General features: G+C 40.2%; 1 pseudogene across 1 annotated transcript; it reads right to left on the bottom strand.

Annotated features, from left to right (window-relative positions):
• Positions 1-91: 91 nt before the first annotated feature.
• LOC147483248 (uncharacterized) lies at positions 92-27478 on the bottom strand (annotated as a pseudogene). Its single transcript, XR_015205512.1, has 6 exons — positions 27389-27478; positions 24930-25488; positions 20623-20812; positions 20400-20464; positions 820-1033; positions 92-628 (listed from the first exon to the last, which is right to left on the bottom strand). The product of XR_015205512.1 is annotated as an uncharacterized LOC147483248 (transcript).
• Between the last annotated feature and the right edge of the window lie 201 nt (positions 27479-27679).

Raw genomic sequence — 27679 nt, 5'->3', positions numbered from 1 at the left:
CCTTAACATAAAGAAAACAGTCAAAACACAATGTTTTCAATCACGAGTACTCTTCATTCATTTACTGGGGGATCACACAAATCCCTGTGAGTTTTTCATCCAAGCGTCAAGAGAATTAACTTGATAGCCAAGAAAGATGGCAAACATTACAAAAGTACTAAAGAAGCCTGAAGTGTGAAATATATTTGAATGTTGCAAAATTTTATAAAATGTGGGAGCACATATATCAATCTATGTCTGCATTGAGGGGGCAAAAATACCTATCTAACATATTATATTGCAATGCTTGCCTTTATACATGCTCATTGTTCTCTAACTGCTGTACATCACTAATAATCCTACTTTTCTTTTGTATCCAATTCTTGATTATATCCATATTAGCTGGTGGGAGGCTGCATGGTAGGGATGCTGAAGGGGAGGCAGTTGAACTTTCAAGCAAATCCCTTTCCTTCGAATCGGCGAAACAAAGCAGAGACTCCATGCACACTTCTTGCGCAGATGAAGGTGGAGATGGCTTGAAGTCTTGCAGCTTCAAATACTCCTTGATGAGGTGAATCATGTACTCGTAAACCCGGTCCATAGACATATTTTCCATGAAATCCTGTCCTCTTTTCCCTATTGCCTCTGCCTATTTGGATAAAAAATATAGAACAATTACTGAGTATAAAAATTGCACTCGTGCAGAAAATTCAGATCCATCAAATCAAAATCTGAGTTTTAGGGATATTTTGATGTACATTAATTCTAAAAAGAGCAATCTTAATCCAGCAACCACAGCAACAACAACAAAAATAGAGTGGGAAGATGTGACAAGATTACCACTGACGGATTTGCATTTCCCCAATCAACAGCGAACTTTATGGACCGGCATAGGTCGGGACTAAGAGAAACAGGCCAATAGTTTAGTCTTGGCACAAGGCCACGACTTAAGAAATCTTCATACTGCGGTGCTATTATTAGTGTAAGAAAGCCACACGATACAATATATTTCAAGCTCACTGACCAAGCAAAGCCCTCAGCATATATTTTATATCTGCACAAACAACAAAGATGGATCTGTTGGGCGTCCCTCTTTATGAGGACCCAACTGGTATTAGGTCACTCATAAAGGGCACTTCAGTACTTTCGCATTTAGAATAGAACAAAAGAGAGAAAACTCTGGAATTGTTCGGACTGTTCATCTTCCTCTTCTCGCGATAGCTCTCAATTTCTCCAGAGAATTCTTCAATGGCGGTTAGGTGGACTATAAAAGGAGAGAAGACCAACAACTATGAAGTAAGTCAAGAAGTCTCTCATTCAAGTGTTTTTCACTCACTAGCTCAGTATTTGTGACGATTTATCCGCAAATACAAAGGTCAATTCTCTTGTCTCCATTTTTCATTGTAATCTACTCTACTTGTTTGAGTAATAAATATTGTGTTGTAGTGTATCCCCATTTAATTGAAACATTGAAATCCCAAATATCTTTTGATATTGGAAGTTCTCTCATTAGAGAAATTGTGTCTCCGTGCTGCTTCTGCATTGAGTTTTTTGTGTTGTTGTTGTGTCCTGTGTTTTGTGCAAAGTAGTTGTTTAGGGTATTGTTTTCCCAACAGTGGTATCAGAGCGGGGTTTAAATTAGTAATCTTGTACAAATCATGAAATCAACTACAACTCGAATGGTGAGCCTGAATGGGGCAAACTACACAATTTGGAAAGCAAAATGGAGGACTTATTATGCTGCAAGGATCTTGCGGCACCCATTGAAAATGAGGGGCAAAACACAGGCGACAACCGTCGCCGATTGGAAGAAATTAGACCGCAAAGCAATTGGCTTTATTCGCCAATGGATAGATGATAGTGTATTTCATCATGTCTCAATGGAGACGTCGGCGTACTCGCTTTGGAAGAAATTAGAAGGGTTGTATGAGAGAAAGACTGCTGGAAACAAAGCTTTCTTGATTAGGAAGCTTGTGAATTTGAAGTATAAAGATGGCACGTCAATGACCGAGCATCTAAACGAGATGCAAAGTATTGTGAACCAGCTCGCCTCCATGAAGATGGTGTTAGAAGACGAATTGCAAGCATTGTTGTTACTTAAGCTCTGCCCGGAGAGTTGGGGAAACCTTATTTGTGTCTCTAAGTAACTCTAGTCCAGATGGAGTTATTACGATGAGTCAAGCAACAAGCGACTTATTAAATGAAGAAACAAGGAGAAATAGTACTAGTTCATCTCACACCTCGGAGGCACTCATTCTGAAAGCGGGAGAATCCAAAATAGAAAACCTCACTCACCGTGAAAGGTCAAGAGGCAGATCTAAATCAAGACCACGGAATGAAGTCGGTTGCTACCATTGTGGCAAGCCGGGTCATTACAAGAGCGAAAGTGTCGAAAAGTTGAAGAAGGAACAAATAAAAGAAAAAGGAGGTCATAAGCATGAGAAGGATGTTACGGCGATTACATGGGATGGGGAGGACATCATATTGTTCTCTAACTGTGAAGATGCATGTCTTAGTGTCACGTGTCATGATAAAGATTGGGTGATTGATACTAGTGCATCTTACCATGCTACACCTCGTAAGGAGTTCTTCACATCTTATAAGTCCGGTGATTTTGGTGTAGTGCGAATGGGGAACAACGACGTTTCTAAAATTGTCGAATTGGGGATGTGTGTATTGAAACTAGTGTTGGTTGCACATTAGTTCTCAAAGATGTATGCGTCATGTACCAGATCTTCGCTTGAATCTAATTTCGGCAGGAAAGCTCGACGAGGAAGGCTACATTAACCAATTTGGTAGCGGTGAATGGAAGCTCACTAAGGGGTCTTGTGTGGTGTCACGAGGAAAAAGATGCTGCACTTTGTACAAGACACAAACAAAAAGCTATGCAAGGGGCTCGTTGAATGCAGTTGAGGAGTCCTCAACTGAAGCTATGGCATAAAAAGGCTTGGTCATATGAGCCGGAAGGGGCTACTGAGATCCTCGCCAAAAGACAAGCCTTGCCTAACATGAAAGGTGCGCATTTAAGTAGTTGCACACACTGTTTAGTTGGTAAGCAACATAGAGTCTCCTTTCATAAGAAGTCTATTACAAAGAAATCTAATGTGTTGGAGCTAGTTTACTCTGATGTTTGCGGCCCTATGAAAGTCAAAACGCTTGGTGGTGCTTCTTATTTCGTCACTTTCATAGATGATGCTTCTAGGAAAGTGTGGGCATATGCCTTGAAGACTAAAAATCAGGTGCTTGATATATTTAAAACTTTCCATAGCATGGTGGAAAGAGAAACGGGAAATCCATTAAAGAGTATCCGCACCGACAATGGCGGAGAGTATATTGGGCCATTTGATGACTATTGTAAAAGTCATGGTATTCGGCATGAGCAGTCTGTTCCCAAAACTCCACAACATAATGGTGTTGCGGAAAGAATGAACCGGACCATTGTCGAAAGAATTAGGTGTATGCTCTCACACGCAAAGCTGCCAAGAAGTTTTTGGGGGGAGGCAATGCGTACGGCATGTTATTTGATTAACTTATCCCTTTCGGCACCTTTGAATGGAGAAGTACCAGAAAAAGTATGGGGCAGCAAAGATGTTCACTATAAACATCTAAAGGTGTTTGGTTGCGGGGCATTAAATGCATATTCCTAAAGGCGAAAGGTCAAAGCTTCGATAAAAAGCAACACGATGCATTTTTCTTGGGATATGGTGATGAGAAGTTCGGATACAGGCTATGGGATCCAGCTAATAAGAAGGTGATAAGGAGCCGAGATGTGGTATTTCTTGAAGACCAAACTATTGAGAACTTTGAGAAGCTCGAAAAGCTTGAACCCTTTGTCAATGATCTCATTGACTTAGAACCACTTGTTCCTCCTGTGGCAGAAGGAAATGATGGCGCTGGAGCTGTCCAAGGACATGAATTAGAAAATCATGATACAAGTGATAATGAGCAAGAAGTAGAGCAGCAAGTTGAATTGGAAGTTCAGCCCAATGTCGAACAAGAAGTACAACCACCTCAAGAACCGCCAATTGAGGTGAGACAATCAATTAGAGGGCGACAACCATCAAAAAGATATCCTCCAAATGAGTATGTCATGCTCACGGAAGGAGGTGAGCCTGAATCTTATGAAGAAGCTATTAGCGATGTGCACAAGACAGAGTGGCTGAAAGCTATGCAAGAAGAAATGGATTCCTTGCATGGGAACAACACTTATGATTTGGTTGAGATGCCTAAAGGAAAGAAAGTACTCCGAAACAGATGGATTTACAAGATAAAATCAGAAGAGAAAAGCTCGCGACCGAGGTACAAGGCTAGACTAGTCGTGAAAGGTTTTGGCCAAAAGAAGGGTGTAGATTTTGATGAGATATTCTCGCCGGTGGTAAAGATGACTTCAATCCGAGTTGTATTGGGATTGGCAGCAAGCTTGAACCTAGAAATTGAACAACTAGATGTTAAAACGGCGTTCCTACATGGTGATCTTGAAGAAGATGTGTACATGGAGCAACCAAGAGGATTTGAAGTCAAGGGTAAGGAGAATTTGGTTTGTAAGCTAAGGAAAAGCTTATATGGGCTGAAGCAAGCACCACGACAATGGTATAAAAAGTTTGAATCATTCATGGTAGAGCACGGGTACAAAAGAACAACCTCAGATCATTGTGTCTTTGTCCAAAAATTTTCTGATGGTGATTTTATCATCCTATTATTATATGTCGATGACATGTTAATTGTTGGACAAGATACTAACAAAATTACAAGGCTGAAGAAAGAATTAAGTAAGTCATTCGCCATGAAGGATTTGGGTCCAGCTCAACAAATACTTGGTATGCATATCTCCCATGACAGAAAACTTGGGAAGTTGTGGCTATCACAAGAGCGGTACATTGAAAAAGTACTAAAAAGGTTTAATATGGACGACGCTAAACCAGTTAGTTGTCCACTTGCTAGTCACTTCAAGTTGAGTCATGATCAATGCCCTTCAAGCAGCAAAGAGAAGGAAGAAATGGAGAAAATTCCATATGCATCAGCCGTAGGTAGCTTGATGTAATGCCATGGTATGCACCGCGACCGGATATCGCCCACGCCAGATTGGTGTAGTGAGCGATTTCTTTCCAATCCGGGGAAAGAACATTGGGCAGCAGTGAAGTGGATCCTAAGGTACCTCAAAGGATCCTCTAGTGCTTGCTTATGTTTTGGAAGTGAAAAACCTATGTTAGAAGGCTACTGCGATGCATATATGGTGGTGATGTGGACTCTATGAAGTCTACTTCAGGTATTTGTTTACATATGCAGGGGAGCCGTGTCATGGCAATCTAAACTACAAAAGTGTGTGGCTCTATCGACTACGAAGCGGAGTATATTCTTTATACTGAGAGAGTTGCAAGGAAATGTTGTGGATGAAAAAGTTCTTTAAAGAACTTGGCGTGAAACGAGAGAAGTATGTCGATATTGTGACAGTCAAAGTGCCATCCACCTTAGCAAGAATCCAAGCTTCCACTCCAAGTCGAAACACATCAAGGTGAGATATCATTGGATCCGAGATGTACTTGAAGAAAAGAAGTTACTACTTGAAAAGGTACACACCGATAAGAATGGATCCGACATGATGACAAAGACATTACCCAAAGGCAAGCATGAAGTCTGTTGTTCCATTGCAGGTTTGGGTATGGTGGTTACCTCCTCATAAATCGGGAGGGGGAGTTTGTTGGGCGTCCCTCTTTATGAGGACCCAACTGGTATTAGGTCACTCATAAAGGGCACTTCAGTACTTTCGCATTTAGAATAGAACAAAAGAGAGAAAACTCGGAATTGTTCTGGATTGTTCATCTTCCTCTTCTCGCGATAGCTCTCAATTTCTCCAGAGAATTCTTCAATGGCGGTTAGGTGGACTATAAAAGGAGAGAAGACCAACAACTATGAAGTAAGTCAAGAAGTCTCTCATTCAAGTGTTTTTCACTCACTAGCTCTCGATATTTGTGACGATTTATCCGCCAAATACAAAAAGGTCAATCTCTTGTCTCCATTTTTCATTGTAATCTACTCTACTTGTTTGAGTAATAAATATTGTGTTGTAGTGTATCCCCATTTAATTGAAACATTGAAATCCCAAATATCTTTTGATATTGGAAGTTCTCTCATTAGAGAAATTGTGTCTCCGTGCTGCTTCTGCATTGAGTTTTTTGTGTTGTTGTTGTGTCCTGTGTTTTGTGCAAAGTAGTTGTTTAGGGTATTGTTTTCCCAACAGTGGTATCAGAGCGGGGTTTAAATTAGTAATCTTGTACAAATCATGGAATCAACTACAACTCGAATGGTGAGCCTGAATGGGGCAAACTACACAATTTGGAAAGCAAAAATGGAGGACTTATTGTACTGCAAGGATCTTGCAGCACCCATTGAAAATGAGGGGCAAAAACCTGAAGCGACAACTGTCGCCGATTGGAAGAAATTAGACCGCAAAGCAATTGGCTTTATTCGCCAATGGATAGATGATAGTGTATTTCATCATGTCTCAATGGAGACGTCGGCGTACTCGCTTTGGAAGAAATTAGAAGGGTTGTATGAGAGAAAGACTGCTGGAAACAAAGCTTTCTTGATTAGGAAGCTTGTGAATTTGAAGTATAAAGATGGCACGTCAATGACCGAGCATCTAAACGAGATGCAAAGTATTGTGAACCAGCTTCAAAATTCCCATGAAGATGGTGTTAGAAGACGAATTGCAAGCATTGTTGTTACTTAGCGCTCTGCCAGAGAGTTGGGAAACCTTATTTGTGTCTCTAAGTAACTCTAGTCCAGATGGAGTTATTACGATGAGTCAAGCAACAAGCAGCTTATTAAATGAAGAAACAAGGAGAAATAGTACTAGTTCATCTCACTCGAGAGGCACTCATTCTGTAAAGCCGGGGAGAATCCAAAATAGAAAACCTCACTACCGTGAAAGGTCAAGAGGCAGATCTAAATCAAGACCACGGAATGAAGTCAGTTGCTACCATTGTGGCAAGCCGGGTCATTACAAGAGCGAGTGTCGAAAGTTGAAGAAGGAACAAATAAAAGAAAAAGGAGGTCATAAGCATGAGAAGGATGTTACGGCGATTACATCGGATGGGGAGGACATCATATTGTTCTCTAACTGTGAAGATGCATGTCTTAGTGTCACGTGTCATGATAAAGATTGGGTGATTGATACTAGTGCATCTTACCATGCTACACCTCGTAAGGAGTTCTTCACATCTTATAAGTCCGGTGATTTTGGTGTAGTGCGAATGGGGAACAACGACGTTTCTAAAATTGTCGGAATTGGGGATGTGTGTATTGAAACTAGTGTTGGTTGCACATTAGTTCTCAAAGATGTACGTCATGTACCAGATCTTCGCTTGAATCTAATTTCGGCAGGAAAGCTCGACGAGGAAGGCTACATTAACCAATTTGGTAGCGGTGAATGGAAGCTCACTAAGGGGTCTTGTGTGGTGTCACGAGGAAAAAGATGCTGCACTTTGTACAAGACACAAACAAAGCTATGCAAGGGCTCGTTGAATGCAGTTGAGGAGTCCTCAACTGAGCTATGGCATAAAAGGCTTGGTCATATGAGCGAGAAGGGGCTACAGATCCTCGCCAAAAGACAAGCCTTGCCTAACATGAAAGGTGCGCATTTAAGTAGTTGCACACACTGTTTAGTTGGTAAGCAACATAGAGTCTCCTTTCATAAGAAGTCTATTACAAAGAAATCTAATGTGTTGGAGCTAGTTTACTCTGATGTTTGCGGCCCTATGAAAGTCAAAACGCTTGGTGGTGCTTTTATTTAAGATCCACTTTCATAGATGATGCTTCTAGGAAAGTGTGGGCATATGCCTTGAAGACTAAAAAATCAGGTGCTTGATATATTTAAAACTTTCCATAGCATGGTGGAAAGAGAAACGGAAATCCATTAAAGAGTATCCGCCCCATAAATGGCGGAGAGTATATTGGGCCATTTGATGACTATTGTAAAAGTCATGGTATTCGCATGAGCGGTCTGTTTCCCAAAACTCCACAACATAATGGTGTTGCGGAAAGAATGAACCGGACCATTGTCGAAAAGAATTAGGTGTATGCTCACACGCATGAAAGCTGCCAAGAAGTTTTGGGGAGGCAATGCGTCTGGCATGTTATTTGATTAACTTATCCCTTCGGCACCTTTGAATGGAGAAGTACCGAAAAAAGTATGGGGCAAAGAAAGATGTTCACTATAAACATCTAAAGGTGTTTGGTTGCGGGGCATTAAATGCATATTCCTAAAGACGAAAGGTCAAAGCTCGATAAAAAAGCAACACAGTGCATTTTCTTGGGATATGGTGATGAGAAGTTCGGATACAGGCTATGGGATCCAGCTAATAAGAAGGTGATAAGGAGCCGAGATGTGGTATTTCTTGAAGACCAAACTATTGAGAACTTTGAGAAGCTCGAAAAGCTTGAACCCTTTGTCAATGATCTCATTGACTTAAAACCACTTGTTCCTCCTGTGGCAGAAGGAAATGATGGCGCTGGAGCTGTCCAAGGACATGAATTAGAAAATCATGATACAAGTGATAATGAGCAAGAAGTAGAGCAGCAAGTTGAATTGGAAGTTCAGCCCAATGTCGAACAAGAAGTACAACCACCTCAAGAACCGCCAATTGAGGTGAGACAATCAATTAGAGGGCGACAACCATCAAAAAGATATCCTCCAAATGAGTATGTCATGCTCCGCGGAAGGAGGTGAGCCCGAATCTTATGAAGAAGCTATTAGCGATGTGCACAAGACAGAGTGGCTGAAAGCTATGCAAGAAGAAATGGATTCCTTGCATGGGAACAACACTTATGATTTGGTTGAGATGCCTAAAGGAAAGAAAGTACTCTGAAACAGATGGATTTACAAGATAAAATCAGAAGAGAAAAGCTCGCAACCGAGGTACAAGGCTAGACTAGTCGTGAAAGGTTTTGGCCAAAAGAAGGTTGTAGATTTTGATGAGATATTCTCGCCGGTGGTAAAGATGACTTCAATCCGAGTTGTATTGGGATTGGCAGCAAGCTTGAACCTAGAAATTGAACAACTAGATGTTAAAACGGCGTTCCTACATGGTGATCTTGAAGAAGATGTGTACATGGAGCAACCAAGAGGATTTGAAGTCAAGGGTAAGGAGAATTTGGTTTGTAAGCTAAGGAAAAGCTTATATGGGCTGAAGCAAGCACCACGACAATGGTATAAAAAGTTTGAATCATTCATGGTAGAGCACGGGTACAAAAGAACAACCTCAGATCATTGTGTCTTTGTCCAAAAATTTTCTGATGGTGATTTTATCATCCTATTATTATATGTCGATGACATGTTAATTGTTGGACAAGATACTAACAAAATTACAAGGCTGAAGAAAGAATTAAGTAAGTCATTCGCCATGAAGGATTTGGGTCCAGCTCAACAAATACTTGGTATGCATATCTCCCATGACAGAAAACTTGGGAAGTTGTGGCTATCACAAGAGCGGTACATTGAAAAAGTACTAAAAAGGTTTAATATGGACGACGCTAAACCAGTTAGTTGTCCACTTGCTAGTCACTTCAAGTTGAGTCATGATCAATGCCCTTCAAGCAAAGAAAGAGAAGGAAGAAATGGAGAAAATTCCATATGCATCAGCCGTGGGTAGCTTGATGTATACGCCATGGTATGCACCGACCGAGATATAACCTCACGCAGTTGGTGTAGTGAGCCGATTTCTTTCCAATCCCGGGAAAGAACATTGGGCAGCAGTGAAGTGGATCCTAAGGTACCTCAAAGGATCCTCTAGTGCTTGCTTATGTTTTGGAAGTGAAAAACCTATGTTAGAAGGCTACACTGATGCAGATATGGCTGGTGATGTGGACTCTATGAAGTCTACTTCAGGGTATTTGTTTACATATGCAGGGGGAGCTGTGTCATGGCAATCTAAACTACAAAAGTGTGTGGCTCTATCGACTACAGAAGCGGAGTATATTGCTGTTACAGAGAGTTGCAAGGAAATGTTGTGGATGAAAAAGTTCTTTAAAGAACTTGACGTGAAACAGGAGAAGTATGTCGTATATTGTGACAGTCAAAGTGCCATCCACCTTAGCAAGAATCCAAGCTTCCACTCCAAGTCGAAACACATCAAGGTGAGATATCATTGGATCCGAGATGTACTTGAAGAAAAGAAGTTACTACTTGAAAAGGTACACACCGATAAGAATGGATCCGACATGATGACAAAGACATTACCCAAAGGCAAGCATGAAGTCTGTTGTTCCATTGCAGGTTTGGGTATGGTGGTTACCTCCCTCATAAATCCCGGGAGGGGAGTTTGTTGAGGCCCCTCTTTATGAGGACCCAACCGGTATTAGGTCACTCATAAAGGGCACTTCAAGATTTTCGCATTTAGAATAGAACAAAAGAGAGAAAAACTCGAATTGTTCTGGACCGTTCATCTTCCTCTTCTCATGATAGCTCTCAATTTCTCGAGAATTCTTCAATGGCGGTTAGGTGGACTATAAAAGGAGAGAAGACCAACAACTATGAAGTAAGTCAAGAAGTCTCTCATTCAAGTGTTTTTCACTCACTAGCTCGGTATTTGTGGCGATTTATCCGCAAAATACAAAGGTCAATCTCTTGTCTCCATTTTTCATTGTAATCTACTCTACTTGTTTGAGTAATAAATATTGTGTTGTAGTGTATCCCCATTTAATTGAAACATTGAAATCCCAAATATCTTTTGATATTGGAAGTTCTCTCATTAGAGAAATTGTGTCTCCGTCTTTATATACGCATTGAGTTTTTGTGTTGTTGTTGTGTCACGTGTTTTGTGCAAAGTAGTTGTTTAGGGTATTGTTTTCCCAACCCGGTGGTATCGAGCCGGGGTTTAAATTAGTAATCTTGTACAAATCATGGAATCAACTACAACTTCGAATGGTGAGCCCTGAATGGGGCAAACTACACAATTTGGAAAGCAAAATGGAGGACTTATTGCTCTTGCAAGGGATCTTGCGGCACCCATTGAAAATGAGGGGCAAAAACACAGGCGACAAACCGTCGCCGATTGGAAGAAATTAGACCGCCGAAAAGCAATTGGCTTTATTCGCCAATGGATAGATGATAGTGTATTTCATCATGTCTCAATGGAGACGTCGGCGTACTCGCTTTGGAAGAAATTAGAAGGGTTGTATGAGAGAAAGACTGCTGGAAACAAAGCTTTCTTGATTAGGAAGCTTGTGAATTTGAAGTATAAAGATGGCACGTCAATGACCGAGCATCTAAACGAGATGCAAAGTATTGTGAACCAGCTCGCCTCCATGAAGATGGTGTTAGAAGACGAATTGCAAGCATTGTTGTTACTTAGCGCTCTGCCAGAGAGTTGGGAAACCTTATTTGTGTCTCTAAGTAACTCTAGTCCAGATGGAGTTATTACGATGAGTCAAGCAACAAGCAGCTTATTAAATGAAGAAACAAGGAGAAATAGTACTAGTTCATCTCACTCAGAGGCACTCATTACAGAAAGCCGGGGGAGAATCCAAAATAGAAAACCTCACTACCGTGAAAGGTCAAGAGGCAGATCTAAATCAAGACCACGGAATGAAGTCAGTTGCTACCATTGTGGCAAGCCGGGTCATTACAAGAGCGAGTGTCGAAAGTTGAAGAAGGAACAAATAAAAGAAAAAGGAGGTCATAAGCATGAGAAGGATGTTACGGCGATTACATCGGATGGGGAGGACATCATATTGTTCTCTAACTGTGAAGATGCATGTCTTAGTGTCACGTGTCATGATAAAGATTGGGTGATTGATACTAGTGCATCTTACCATGCTACACCTCGTAAGGAGTTCTTCACATCTTATAAGTCCGGTGATTTTGGTGTAGTGCGAATGGGGAACAACGACGTTTCTAAAATTGTCGGAATTGGGGATGTGTGTATTGAAACTAGTGTTGGTTGCACATTAGTTCTCAAAGATGTACGTCATGTACCAGATCTTCGCTTGAATCTAATTTCGGCAGGAAAGCTCGACGAGGAAGGCTACATTAACCAATTTGGTAGCGGTGAATGGAAGCTCACTAAGGGTCTTGTGTGGTGTCACGAGGAAAAAAAAAGATGCTGCACTTTGTACAAGACACAAACAAAGCTATGCAAGGGCTCGTTGAATGCAGTTGAGGAGTCCTCAAACTGAAGCATGGCATAAAAGGCTTGGTCATATGAGCGAGAAGGGGCTACTGATCCTCGCCAAAAGACAAGCCTTGCCTAACATGAAAGGTGCGCATTTAAGTAGTTGCACACACTTTGTTTAGTTGGTAAGCAACATAGAGTCTCCTTTCATAAGAAGTCTATTACAAAGAAATCTAATGTGTTGGAGCTAGTTTACTCGATGTTTTGCGGCCTATGAAAGTCAAAACGCTTGGTGGTGCTTCTTATTTCGTCACTTTCATAGATGATGCTTCTAGGAAAGTGTGGGCATATGCCTTGAAGACTAAAAAATCAGGTGCTTGATATATTTAAAACTTTCCATAGCATGGTGGAAAGAGAAACGGAAATCCATTAAAGAGTATCCGCGACCGACAATGGCGGAGAGTATATTGGGCCATTTGATGACTATTGTAAAAGTCATGGTATTCGCATGAGCAAATTGTTCCCAAACTCCACAACATAATGGTGTTGCGGAAAGAATGAACCGGACCATTGTCGAAAGAATTAGGTGTATGCTCTCACACGCAAAGCTGCCAAGAAGTTTTTGGGGGGAGGCAATGCGTACGGCATGTTATTTGATTAACTTATCCCTTTCGGCACCTTTGAATGGAGAAGTACCAGAAAAAGTATGGGGCAGCAAAGATGTTCACTATAAACATCTAAAGGTGTTTGGTTGCAGGGCATTCGTGCATATTCCTAAAGACGAAAGGTCAAAGCTCGATAAAAAAGCAACACAGTGCATTTTCTTGGGATATGGTGATGAGAAGTTCGGATACAGGCTATGGGATCCAGCTAATAAGAAGGTGATAAGGAGCCGAGATGTGGTATTTCTTGAAGACCAAACTATTGAGAACTTTGAGAAGCTCGAAAAGCTTGAACCCTTTGTCAATGATCTCATTGACTTAAAACCACTTGTTCCTCCTGTGGCAGAAGGAAATGATGGCGCTGGAGCTGTCCAAGGACATGAATTAGAAAATCATGATACAAGTGATAATGAGCAAGAAGTAGAGCAGCAAGTTGAATTGGAAGTTCAGCCCAATGTCGAACAAGAAGTACAACCACCTCAAGAACCGCCAATTGAGGTGAGACAATCAATTAGAGGGCGACAACCATCAAAAAGATATCCTCCAAATGAGTATGTCATGCTCACGGAAGGAGGTGAGCCTGAATCTTATGAAGAAGCTATTAGCGATGTGCACAAGACAGAGTGGCTGAAAGCTATGCAAGAAGAAATGGATTCCTTGCATGGGAACAACACTTATGATTTGGTTGAGATGCCTAAAGGAAAGAAAGTACTCCGAAACAGATGGATTTACAAGATAAAATCAGAAGAGAAAAGCTCGCGAATCGGTACAAGGCTAGACTAGTCGTGAAAGGTTTTGGCCAAAAGAAGGTTGTAGATTTTGATGAGATATTCTCGCCGGTGGTAAAGATGACTTCAATCCGAGTTGTATTGGGATTGGCAGCAAGCTTGAACCTAGAAATTGAACAACTAGATGTTAAAACGGCGTTCCTACATGGTGATCTTGAAGAAGATGTGTACATGGAGCAACCAAGAGGATTTGAAGTCAAGGGTAAGGAGAATTTGGTTTGTAAGCTAAGGAAAAAAGCTTATATGGGCTGAAGCAAGCACCACGACAATGGTATAAAAGTTTGAATCATTCATGGTAGAGCACGGGTACAAAAGAACAACCTCGGATCATTGTGTCTTTGTCCAAAAATTTTCTACGATGGTGATTTTATCATCCTATTATTATATGTCGATGACATGTTAATTGTTGGACAAGATACTAACAAAATTACAAGGCTGAAAGAATTAAGTAAGTCATTCGCCATGAAGGATTTGGGTCCAAATCAACAAATACTTGGTATGCATATCTCCCATGACGAGAAAAACTGGGAAGTTGTGGCTATCACAAGAGCGGTACATTGAAAAAGTACTAAAAAGGTTTAATATGGACGACGCTAAACCAGTTAGTTGTCCACTTGCTAGTCACTTCAAGTTGAGTCATGATCAATGCCCTTCAAGCAGCAAAGAGAAGGAAGAAATGGAGAAAATTCCATATGCATCAGCCGTAGGTAGCTTGATGTACGCCATGGTATGCACACGACCAGATATCGCCTACGCAGTTGGTGTAGTGAGCCGATTTCTTTCCAATCCCGGGAAAGAACATTGGGCAGCAGTGAAGTGGATCCTAAGGTACCTCAAAGGATCCTCTAGTGCTTGCTTATGTTTTGGAAGTGAAAAACCTATGTTAGAAGGCTACACTGATGCAGATATGGCTGGTGATGTGGACTCTATGAAGTCTACTTCAGGGTATTTGTTTACATATGCAGGGGGAGCTGTGTCATGGCAATCTAAACTACAAAAGTGTGTGGCTCTATCGACTCTGAAGCGGAGTATATTGCTCAAGCACGAGAGTTGCAAGGAAATGTTGTGGATGAAAAAGTTCTTTAAAGAACTTGGCGTGAAACAGGGAGAAGTATGTCGTATATTGTGACGATCAAAGTGCCATCCACCTTAGCAAGAATCCAAGCTTCCACTCCAAGTCGAAAACACATCAAGGTGAGATATCATTGGATCCGAGATGTACTTGAAGAAAAGAAGTTACTACTTGAAAAGGTACACACCGATAAGAATGGATCCGACATGATGACAAAAGACATTACCCAAAGGCAAGCATGAAGTCCGTTGTTCCATTGCAGGTTTTGGGTATGGTGGTTACCTCCCTCATAAATCGGGAGGGAGTTTGTTGGGCCCCCTCTTTATGAGGACCCAACTGGTATTAGGTCACTCATAAAGGGCACTTCAAGACTTTCGCATTTAGAATAGAACAAAAGAGAAAAACTCGGAATTGTTGGACTGTTCATCTTCCTCTTCTCGCGATAGCTCTCAATTTCTCGAGAAGAATTCTTCAATGGCGGTTAGGTGGACTATAAAAGGAGAGAAGACCAACAACTATGAAGTAAGTCAAGAAGTCTCTCATTCAAGTGTTTTCACTCACTAGCTCGGTATTTTTGACGATTTATCCGCGAAATACAAAGGTCAATCTCTTGTCTCCATTTTTCATTGTAATCTACTCTACTTGTTTGAGTAATAAATATTGTGTTGTAGTGTATCCCCATTTAATTGAAACATTGAAATCCCAAATATCTTTTGATATTGGAAGTTCTCTCATTAGAGAAATTGTGTCTCCGTCTTTATACGCATTGAGTTTTGTGTTGTTGTTGTGTCCTCGTGTTTTGTGCAAAGTAGTTGTTTAGGGTATTGTTTTCCCAAATGGTATCGAGGCGGGGTTTAAATTAGTAATCTTGTACAAATCATGGAATCAACTACAACTTCGAATGGTGAGCCCTTGAATGGGGCAAACTACACAATTTGGAAAGCAAAAATGGAGGACTTATTGTGCTTTACAAGGATCTTGCAAAGACCCATTGAAAATGAGGGGCAAAAACCGAAGCGACAACCGCCGCCGATTGGAAAAAAATAGGATCAAAAGCAATTGGCTTTATTCGCCAATGGATAGATGATAGTGTATTTCATCATGTCTCAATGGAGACGTCGGGCGTACTAAGCTTTGGAAGAAATTAGAAGGGTTGTATGAGAGAAAGATCTGCTGAAACAAAGCTTTCTTGATTAGGAAGCTTGTGAATTTGAAGTATAAAGATGGCACGTCAATGACCGAGCATCTAAACGAGATGCAAAGTATTGTGAACCAGCTCGCCTCCATGAAGATGGTGTTAGAAGACGAATTGCAAGCATTGTTGTTACTTAGCGCTCTGCCAGAGAGTTGGGAAACCTTATTTGTGTCTCTAAGTAACTCTAGTCCAGATGGAGTTATTACGATGAGTCAAGCAACAAGCAGCTTATTAAATGAAGAAACAAGGAGAAATAGTACTAGTTCATCTCACTCAGAGGCACTCATTACGTCTGAAGCCGGGAGAATCCAAAATAGAAAACCTCACTACCGCGAAAGGTCAAGAGGCGATCTAAATCAAGACCACGGAATGAAGTCAGGTTGCTACCATTGTGGCAAGCGGGTCATTACAAAAGGCGAAAAGTTCGAAAGTTGAAGAAGGAACAAATAAAAGAAAAAGGAGGTCATAAGCATGAGAAGGATGTTACGGCGATTACATCGGATGGGAGGACATCATATTGTTCTCTAACTGTGAAGATGCATGTCTTAGTGTCACGTGTCATGATAAAGATTGGGTGATTGATACTAGTGCATCTTACCATGCTACACCTCGTAAGGAGTTCTTCACATCTTATAAGTCCGGTGATTTTGGTGTAGTGCGAATGGGGAACAACGACGTTTCTAAAATTGTCGAATTGGGGATGTGTGTATTGAAACTAGTGTTGGTTGCACATTAGTTCTCAAAGATGTACGTCATGTACCAGATCTTCGCTTGAATCTAATTTCGGCAGGAAAGCTCGACGAGGAAGGCTACATTAACCAATTTGGTAGCGGTGAATGGAAGCTCACTAAGGGGTCTTGTGTGGTGTCACGAGGAAAAGATGCTTTGACTTTGTACAAGACACAAACAAAGCTATGCAAGGGCTCGTTGAATGCAGTTGAGGAGTCCTCAACCGAAGCTATGGCATAAAAGGCTTGGTCATATGGCGCGAAGGGGCTCTGATCCTCGCCAAAAGACAAGCCTTGCCTAACATGAAAGGTGCGCATTTAAGTAGTTGCACACACTGTTTAGTTGGTAAGCAACATAGAGTCTCCTTTCATAAGAAGTCTATTACAAAGAAATCTAATGTGTTGGAGCTAGTTTACTCTGATGTTTGCGGCCCTATGAAAGTCAAAACGCTTGGTGGTGCTTCTTATTTTCGGTCACTTTCATAGATGATGCTTCTAGGAAAGTGTGGGCATATGCCTTGAAGACTAAAAATCAGGTGCTTGATATATTTAAAACTTTCCATAGCATGGTGGAAAGAGAAACGGGAAATCCATTAAAGAGTATCCGCACCGACAATGGCGGAGAGTATATTGGGCCATTTGATGACTATTGTAAAAGTCATGGTATTCGGCATGAGCAAATCGTTCCCAAAACTCCACAACATAATGGTGTTGCGGAAAGAATGAACCGGACCATTGTCGAAAGAATTAGGTGTATGCTCTCACACGCAAAGCTGCCAAGAAGTTTTTGGGGGGAGGCAATGCGTACGGCATGTTATTTGATTAACTTATCCCTTTCGGCACCTTTGAATGGAGAAGTACCAGAAAAAGTATGGGGCAGCAAAGATGTTCACTATAAACATCTAAAGGTGTTTGGTTGCGGGGCATTCGTGCATATTCCTAAAAGGCGAAAGGTCAAAGCTCGATAAAAAGCAACACGGTGCATTTTCTTGGGATATGGTGATGAGAAGTTCGGATACAGGCTATGGGATCCAGCTAATAAGAAGGTGATAAGGAGCCGAGATGTGGTATTTCTTGAAGACCAAACTATTGAGAACTTTGAGAAGCTCGAAAAGCTTGAACCCTTTGTCAATGATCTCATTGACTTAGAACCACTTGTTCCTCCCGTGCGCGTAGGAAATGATGATGGCTGGAGTTGTCCCGTCAGGACATGAATTAGAAAATCATGATACAAGTGATAATGAGCAAGAAGTAGAAGCAAACAAGTTGAATTGGAAGTTCAGCCCAATGTCGAACAAGAAGTACAACCACCTCAAGAACCGCCAATTGAGGTGAGACAATCAATTAGAGGGCGACAACCATCAAAAAGATATCCTCCAAATGAGTATGTCATGCTCACGGGAAGGAGGTGAGCCCGAATCTTATGAAGAAGCTATTAGCGATGTGCACAAGGCAGTGGTGAAAGCTATGCAAGAAGAAATGGATTCCTTGCATGGGAACAACACTTATGATTTGGTTGAGATGCCTAAAGGAAAGAAAGTACTCGAAACAGATGGATTTACAAGATAAAATCAGAAGAGAAAAGCTCGACCGACAGGTACAAGGCTAGACTAGTCGTGAAAGGTTTTGGCCAAAAGAAGGGTGTAGATTTTGATGAGATATTCTGCGCCCGGTGGTAAAGATGACTTCAATCCGAGTTGTATTGGGATTGGCAGCAAGCTTGAACCTAGAAATTGAACAACTAGATGTTAAAACGGGCGTTCCTACATGGTGATCTTGAAGAAGATGTGTACATGGAGCAACCAAGAGGATTTGAAGTCAAGGGTAAGGAGAATTTGGTTTGTAAGCTAAGGAAAAGCTTATATGGGCTGAAGCAAGCACCACGACAATGGTATAAAAAGTTTGAATCATTCATGGTAGAGCACGGGTACAAAGAACAACCTCGGATCATTGTGTCTTTGTCCAAAAATTTTCTGATGGTGATTTTATCATCCTATTATTATATGTCGATGACATGTTAATTGTTGGACAAGATACTAACAAAATTACAAAGGAAGAAGAAAGAATTAAGTAAGTCATTAAGCCATGAAGGATTTGGGTCCAAATCAACAAATACTTGGTATGCATATCTCCCATGACAGAAAACTTGGGAAGTTGTGGCTATCACAAGAGCGGTACATTGAAAAAGTACTAAAAAGGTTTAATATGGACGACGCTAAACCAGTTAGTTGTCCACTTGCTAGTCACTTCAAGTTGAGTCATGATCAATGCCCTTCAAGCAAAGCAAAGAAGGAAGAAATGGAGAAAATTCCATATGCATCAGCCCGTAGGTAGCTTGATGTACGCCATGGTATGCACCGCGACCGGATATATCGCCCTCTGCTTGGTGTAGTGAGCCGATTTCTTTCCAATCCCGGGAAAGAACATTGGGCAGCAGTGAAGTGGATCCTAAGGTACCTCAAAGGATCCTCTAGTGCTTGCTTATGTTTTGGAAGTGAAAAACCTATGTTAGAAGGCTACACTGATGCAGATATGGCTGGTGATGTGGACTCTATGAAGTCTACTTCAGGGTATTTGTTTACATATGCAGGGGGAGCTGTGTCATGGCAATCTAAACTACAAAAGTGTGTGGCTCTATCGACTACTGTATTTATAGTATATTATTCTGACGAGAGTTGCAAGGAAATGTTGTGGATGAAGAAGTTCTTTAAAGAACTTGGCGTGAAACGAGGAGAAGTATGTCGATATTGTGACAAACCAAAGTGCCATCCACCTTAGCAAGAATCCAAGCTTCCACTCCAAGTCGAAACACATCAAGGTGAGATATCATTGGATCCGAGATGTACTTGAAGAAAAGAAGTTACTACTTGAAAAGGTACACACCGATAAGAATGGATCCGACATGATGACAAAGACATTACCCAAAGGCAAGCATGAAGTCTGTTGTTCCATTGCAGGTTTGGGTATGGTGGTTACCTCCTCATAAATCGGGAGGGGGAGTTTGTTGGGCGTCCCTCTTTATGAGGACCCAACTGGTATTAGGTCACTCATAAAGGGCACTTCAGTACTTTCGCATTTAGAATAGAACAAAAGAGAGAAAACTCTGGAATTGTTCGGACTGTTCATCTTCCTCTTCTCGCGATAGCTCTCAATTTCTCCAGAGAATTCTTCAATGGCGGTTAGGTGGACTATAAAAGGAGAGAAGACCAACAACTATGAAGTAAGTCAAGAAGTCTCTCATTCAAGTGTTTTTCACTCACTAGCTCAGTATTTGTGACGATTTATCCGCAAATACAAAGGTCAATTCTCTTGTCTCCATTTTTCATTGTAATCTACTCTACTTGTTTGAGTAATAAATATTGTGTTGTAGTGTATCCCCATTTAATTGAAACATTGAAATCCCAAATATCTTTTGATATTGGAAGTTCTCTCATTAGAGAAATTGTGTCTCCGTGCTGCTTCTGCATTGAGTTTTTTGTGTTGTTGTTGTGTCCTGTGTTTTGTGCAAAGTAGTTGTTTAGGGTATTGTTTTCCCAACAGGATCTATATAAGAAGAATACAATATTTGAAACGAAAGAACGAACTAAACAGGATACAACTGAATTGAGATACTATAGATTAAAAGAGTAGAAAATTACTAGGTGCAATTGGAAGGAGATAAGTCAGGGTGCATTCAAAACATATCACCCATCACTCGCCACAAGTACTTACTCTGCTCAGAATTAAATTACCGCTTTCACTGTTAGAAACCTCAACTCAGACCCCTTTATTAGATGGTCTGAAACAATGATTGCTCACGACTATCCCATGAAAAATTCTATATAGTCTTAGAGATACCCCACAGACGGTGAGAAGAGTAACTTACCTATGTTGGCACTGGTTTGCTAGTTTGGACTGTTCATAACCAGCTCTTGCCTCTTCTATCCAATTCTGTGCACAAAAAGAACCATTAAGAAGTTGTATATCTGTAGGTTAGTTACAATGCATCACCAGTAAAACTGTAAAAGTAAACTACCTACAAAGGCTACAAGTCTACAACACAACATGTTCAGGTAAAGAAAGGCTCAAGGGTGTAGATAGAACTCAACCTGACGCATGATCTGGGATCCCCACTGCATTGAGTGATTACAACGTAGTAATTCAGTACGAACAGGAGAACTAACATCCGCATTGCCTTTCCAGTATGCATGGGACCACTTCTTCATCCAATTTGTAGCATGAGAACCTTGCTTGATGCTTCCGAATTCCTCATCCCAGTGTTCTAAATTTGTTTCAGGCCTGCATGAAAATTCAAATGTTACAAGTTCGGAACTGGTAACCATATAAGTGCCAAGTAATAGAGCTACATTGGAATCTGGTTACTAGATACTCTTCGTCAAGACACACAACTTAAAAGACTATTCTCATCAACAAAAGTAAAAAAAAAGATAAAGGCCAAGCTTAGGAGAAACTAATCTTGTACTTAACATATATTTGAAGTAAGACTCGAGCTCAATAAGTCAGTTGCAAAGTTTTCAATGTGAAGTGCATGATTTACCGACTCCTTTTTTTCTAACATGACTAGCAATAGTAAACCACCAAGTATTTAAGCCTTCTAAGACTATCTACGGTGAGGATGCGCTGCAACACAGCAACCATGCAAATAACACAACTCTTAAGAGGATGTAAGTCCTTCAAATAATAGGACCAGGAAAATCAGCAATAGCGCATTTCGGGAAGGGGGAACAACCTCCCTTAGAATTTTGAGAACCCCTACAAAAATGTGTAGAAATAAGAGGGATACAGAGCATGCCTATGCAAATATGGAATAGACCATTTCATTTCTATGGTCGCTCTTCTCCATGATTAGTAACCTTAGCTTGCTCCTAGGAAAAAGCTCTCACATCCGCCTATGGGCATACTGCTTCGCAGTATGCAGTTATTGACAACCAAGAACTAACAGCAAGATAGAATGATATACCATAGAAGACACCTTAATACTGAGTTCTCGTGTTACTACTCTATAACATCTAAAGAAGCTCACCAAGCCTAGTCTTAAAGGATGTCAGTGTGCCGACTTCCCACTCATTTGCATTTCGAACTTTAGACAAGCGCAAGTTCTGAGATATAGCAAGAGGCTTTCGGGCTATGTTCCCTTCCGGGTTGGTGAGCCTTCGGGCTAGGTTCCTTTCGGGGTTAATGAGCCTTTGGGCCGGTGTGGGTCTGCCTTAAACCCTCTAAATATTTCAAACCCAAAAAAAAAAAAAAAAAAAAAATAATGAGATATACCAGCATTAGATCTAGTCATATAATAGTGATTAATCACTTTACTGAATAAAATGTTTACGGTATTTGCATTTCTCAGGCGTTTCAACAAATACCTGTTTCACCTTTGTTTTTAAGGAATCTAAATTTACAAAAACAACAATGATAGTAAATATTTTGAAGAAGGTTCTTATAACACCCCGTGTTTTTTTTACGTATTTTTCTATTTAATTAATTAATTTAATTGTTTATTTTAAAAAATTAAAAATTGGATTGGACTTCGGGATACGTGGGCTTGGTTTTGGGCCCGAATTAGGTGTTGGCTTGGATTTCGACCCATATAAACACATTGTTCTAGAGAATAGGGTTTTGGAAGATAATAAAATATAAAAAAATGGAGGCAGAGAAAGAAGCTGGTTTGCTAGAGAGGTGGAGCACGACGATTCGGGCTAGGAAAATTCGTCGAGCTGTTAGTTAAGGTGAGTAGCTATTTTGCTATTTCACCAGATTTATAGTTTTCTGTGTACCGGTGTATTCTGTTAAAAGTTTCTGCTCCTGTTTTCGATTTATTATTCGTCCTATCATCGTTAAAATTGGTTAAACTGTTGAACTATAATACTGTAAGGGTGTCTATTTTTATTTGAACTGTTGGAACTCGGAAGAGTTCGGTAATGGTGGCGCAAGGAACAGAGAAATAGTCTCTTTATCCGGTCGAACTGTGATACTCTAGTGGTGTGTGTTTTTTTGTTGTTATTTGAACTTTGGTGTTGTGTTATGTGTTGATTGGTGTCGGGGCTGCTGGAAGACTCGGAGAAGTCGTTAATGGAGGCGAGCCCCTTTAGAAATCTGTCCTGCTTGTTTATTATGAGCTAGTACGTGTTGTGTTGGATATATGCGATTGAAACTGTTAAACTGTGATTGGGATGGGTTGTTTGAAATCGGTGATTGACTGTTGGGATGGATGGGGCGGTCGAAGCTTGGAATCCGGCATCAATGGCGGTCGGATCCAAGGTTGATACTGCTATACTGGTGGTGTGGATTCGTGTAGTTTGAACTGTGATTTTATATGTGGGTGATGGGTAGCTAGTGAGGGTGCGTGAGGGCTGTCGATTGGAGCTTGGAACAAGCTTTAATGGTGGCCGAAATGATTTCTCGATCTAGTTTTGGTGATGTTTGGAATTAAGAATTTGAGTTTTGGCGTTTATTAAAGTTGGTGGGTTTTTGATTTGTGGCAAAACCGATTTGATGAAGTGAGGGACGGTGGTCGATTGAGGCGGCGCGATTTGGTGGCTGCTGTTGGAGAGAATTGGTGAAGGAGATGACACTGTAGCTGTGGTTGGGCTTGGGCCGAACCAATTAGCTACTTGGGCCAGTTCTTTTTGTTTTAGTTTTTGGGCCTTGATTATTTTGTTTGGGCTCGGTTTTGATATTGGTTTTTGGGCTGAAACCATTTGTATTTTTGGACCAAACCACTTAACTATTTTGGGCCAGTTTCTAATATTGCTTGGGGCCAATCCATTGGACTTAAAATAGATCTACATGGGTCTTTCAACTTTTAGACTTTCGGGTTCTAAGTTTTGGGCTTGGCCAGTTGGGTCCGAACCATTACTTTAGTCATGAGCCTATGAGCCATGCACATTGACCTTAGCCATGAACCATGGCTATGACCTCGAACCTGTTGAACATGGAAACGACAGTTTAACTTCGACCATGATGGTTGACTTTGACTTTGACCAGGGTTGACTTTGACTAGAGTTGACTTTGACCAGGGTTGACTTTGACCAGTTGACCCAATTTGACCTTTTAACTCGGATTATGATTTGGGTTATTAAGATAGGTCTAGGGCTATTAGCATACTTGACTTTAGGCTAAGACCTCTATATATACGTGTGTATGTGTATTAACTACTATGTGATTTTGCGCAATATTTTATGATATGCAACGTTATGACACTAAGACATCCCCGAAAATTAATAACGCGTGAATAAAAATACAGAATCAAGATACTCATTCGTTATCTTAAATGATATATAAAATAAAGTTCAATAATCGTAAATAAATTTCTTTGCACTCTTTTAGAACTCCACCCACTCAAGTTTTGGAATTGAGTTTTATGATTTTTGATGTCATATGTTAGGTGGGCATTTATTGAATGTGCCATAAATGGCCCGTTAAGCGTTATATAGGGGTATTCATTGAATGTGCCATGAATGACCCGGTATTCATTGAATGTGCCATGAATGACCGGTTGTTTGGACCGCCTCTAGAGAGGAACTAAGGTATTAAGCCTTGGCGGGTTAGTGGTATTAATTTGATTATGTGAGTATTTGGGTTTTCTTTTGAATACCTAATATAATATATACATATGATATATAGAAGTTCTAACTTTCTTTGCGGGGAGGGTAGGACTTAATAACATTTTGTCTGGGGGCGGTCCTACCCTTATACAAAGACGGTGGATATCGGTAAGTTTTAATTGATGGTTTGGATATTAAAACGAGTTATTAGAATGAGTTAATATAATGGAAGTTTTGCTTGGGAAGAAACTATGCCGGTTGAAATGACGGAACTACCTGTCTTCCAAGCTGAGAATGGTTAGGTTATGGGAAGATATAACGTGATTGTTTGGATAATTAAAGTATGATAATGTTATATGTGATTAGTCTACTCATACCAGCAAATTCAATTTGCTGACCCATGTTTGCTTTGTTTTGGCAACGTGGGTGTGTTCTTGGGAACATAGGTGGAAGGCAATGGAACCACGGCGTGTGATTTGGATTCTCGCCTGGAGCAGTCTGGGAGTTTAATTTATTAGGTCTGATCTTTTGGAAGGATGTAATAACGTAGGTTACATTTTTTTATGACATGAGAATACAGTGTTGGAAATTGTTATTCTTAAAGTTTGTTTATGTTTGTATTGGGATGGAAGAAAGTTTTTAATAAAGTGATAGTTGAGGAATTTGGAGATTTTTGTGTTAAGTTGATCCTGTTGTGATGTGGGTTTTAGGTTTTGACATGTGTTGTATCCCCCGTCATAGTCTGGGTTTTTAGACAATTGAACCAAGTGATGTTTGAGATATTTATATTTCAAATATTCATTTTTTTTTTAATTGTTTAGAAAATCGGGCTGTGACAGTTCTCTTATTCTTACCAGCCCCAAAAAGACCAATCAGGGAATGGAATATCAAAATGCTGATTAGTGGTGCAATACCGAAACAAAGGAGGTGGAGGCCAATTACTCTACGCCCATACTCAACCGATTAACAACAGGTTTATCCATACAATCAAACATAAGATCCACATCTGGAACCATCCCTGGATACCTCCTCAAAAGCTGCAACAAACTCCAAATAATAAAAATCGACATAAAGCCTTCCCCCAACTATCACAACACGAAATGCTGCAGACTTTTGAGCTTCCATCAAATTATCCATAGATATCGACTTCACCTGGGGCTCAAGATCATAATGTATCCATCGAAAGACAGACAGACACTTTCCATTAGAATTAGGTGACTGCTTAGATACATCACCTAAGGGTGCATCAATATTTTTACGACGCCGACATGTAAGGTAAGAACATTGTATGATTTTAGAAGCTATAGTGTATCTAGATTCATCCCCAAACTCTTTTGGTGGAAACAAATGCCATGGTGTTGGATTTAAGTTATGACCAACCACTGTTTTCGTATTCCAAACGAAGTCATCAACCTGTTCAGAACAAAAAAATAAAAAATAAAAAATAATGATGCCAACTACCTAGCAAAGTTAAGTTGGTAAAATATTTGGATGATGATACGAGAGGTCTGGGCTCGAACCCGCCAGTGTCAAAGAGTTACTGATCTCATTTAAAAAAGGTACTTGTTACTGCCAGAGTACTGATCTCGTTTAAAAAAAGTACTTGTTATTGCCGGACCCCATATTGTGTTGGGCAGACCCCAAAAACTAAAACACTTATTACAAATGTGCCATTAGTCCCAAAAGTTGTTTTGTGTTGGACAGACCCCAAACCAAAGTGAATTTGACTTGTTGCAACTTTTTCAGCCCTTCTCTTCTATTCTCTTCTCTTCCACCATAAAAAACCATAAACCCTTAAACCCTAACACTAAACACTAATGGAAGAGCCCAACCCCATTTTAGAACATGAAGATGACGAAGAAAATGTAATGCATCATGACCCCATTCAAGAAGAAAATATAGAACAAGTTCCAAGTGACCCCATTCAAGAAGAAAATGTAGAACAAGTTCAAAGTGAAGAAAATAGAGGAATGGATAATGATGCATTATATAAGAATAAGGTAAATCTAAATTAAACGTAATTATGAATGTAGTAATTATGCATATAAGAATTATTGATGTGTACAGTGATTATACATGTAATAATTATGCATGTAGTAATTATGCATGTAGAAATTATTGATGTGTACAGTGATTATACATGTAATAATTATGCATGTAGGAATTATTGATGTGTATAGTGATTATACATGTAATAATTATGCATGTAGTAATTAAACGACACGGCTAGGTCGTTTGTATTTCACCCCAAACGGTCTCGTCACACCGTCTGGACTGTGTCCAAAACGATGTGGCCATGTCGTTTGGGATTTGAATTTGGAAAAAACGATTTGTCTTTTTTTTTTGCGACTTGAACGGTCCGTTTGAAGTTAGTCTAAAATGACATGGCCACACCGTTTGGGACCTAGTCCAAACGGTGTGGCCATGTCGTTTGAGATTTGAACTTGGAAAAAAGACTTGTCTGTTTTTTTGCCACTTGAACGGTGTGGCCACACCGTTTGGACTTAGTCTCAAACGACATGGCCACACCGTTCAAGACTAAGTCATAACAGTGTGGCCACACAGTTCAAGTGGCAAAAAAACAGACAAGTGAATGATGGATACTGCAGAGTGAATGACCTCGACCAAGCTTTGAGATTGCGTCAAGAAATGGAAATGAAGGGCTTGCTTCCGAGCATTGTTACTTATAATTCCCTTCTTCGTAAATTATGTGAAGCAGGCCAAATGAAGGATGCAAACAATCTGTTGAATGAAATGAGTGATAAGAAGATTGAGCCGGATAATGTCACCTGCAATACCTTGATAAATGCGTATTGTAAGATAGGAGATATGGAATCTGCTTGGAAATTTAGAAATAAGATGTTGGAAGCATGGCCCAAAATATCGCCGAGATATCCGATATCTCGCCAATATATCTCGGTAAATTGGTACACCGATATCGATATTTCTGACATATATCCACCGAATATTGAACCCCTTTTTTTCCGAGATATATCGGAATTTCCGATATGAAAGTTTATATCGCCGATATAATCGATATTTCGAGATAATCGATATATATCGATTGACTTTTGACCAATTGTTAATAACTTAATATTGAAATTTCTGATATATCTGATATATCCGAGATATATCGGCAAGATATCCGAGATATATCGGTGAGATATCCGATATTTTAGAAACTTTAGAATGGTCACCAAAAAAACCGAGATATCCGATATATCTCGGTTTTTGAGTACACCGATATATTAACCGATATCGAAATTTTGGGCCTTGGTTGGAAGGTGGATTGGTCCAAGACCAGTTTACTTACAAGGCTCTCATTCATGGGTTCTGTAAAACGAGGGAAATGGACAAAGCTAAAAGAGCTCCCTGCTTCGATATGCTTGATGCGGGTAACCATATCTTAACTCTTTTAAATTGAAGCATTAGAAATTTATTTAGTGAATTGATAATCAAGAAGATATATCTTTTGAATGGTAAGGATATAAAGTACCTCTCGAATGTCTTCTTGACCTATCATTTGTAATTGACAAAAAGTGTTTCTACATTATCTCAAGAAATAACTCATTTATTGCTACTTTGATTTTGGAAAGTCGGAAAT

The sequence above is a fragment of the Coptis chinensis genome, chromosome 8 (assembly GCF_015680905.1).
Source record: "Coptis chinensis isolate HL-2020 chromosome 8, ASM1568090v1, whole genome shotgun sequence".
In the NCBI taxonomy this organism is placed as follows: Eukaryota; Viridiplantae; Streptophyta; class Magnoliopsida; order Ranunculales; family Ranunculaceae; genus Coptis; species Coptis chinensis.
Note: the sequence above shows the minus strand (reverse complement) of the source record. Positions and strands in the feature narration are given on the sequence as shown.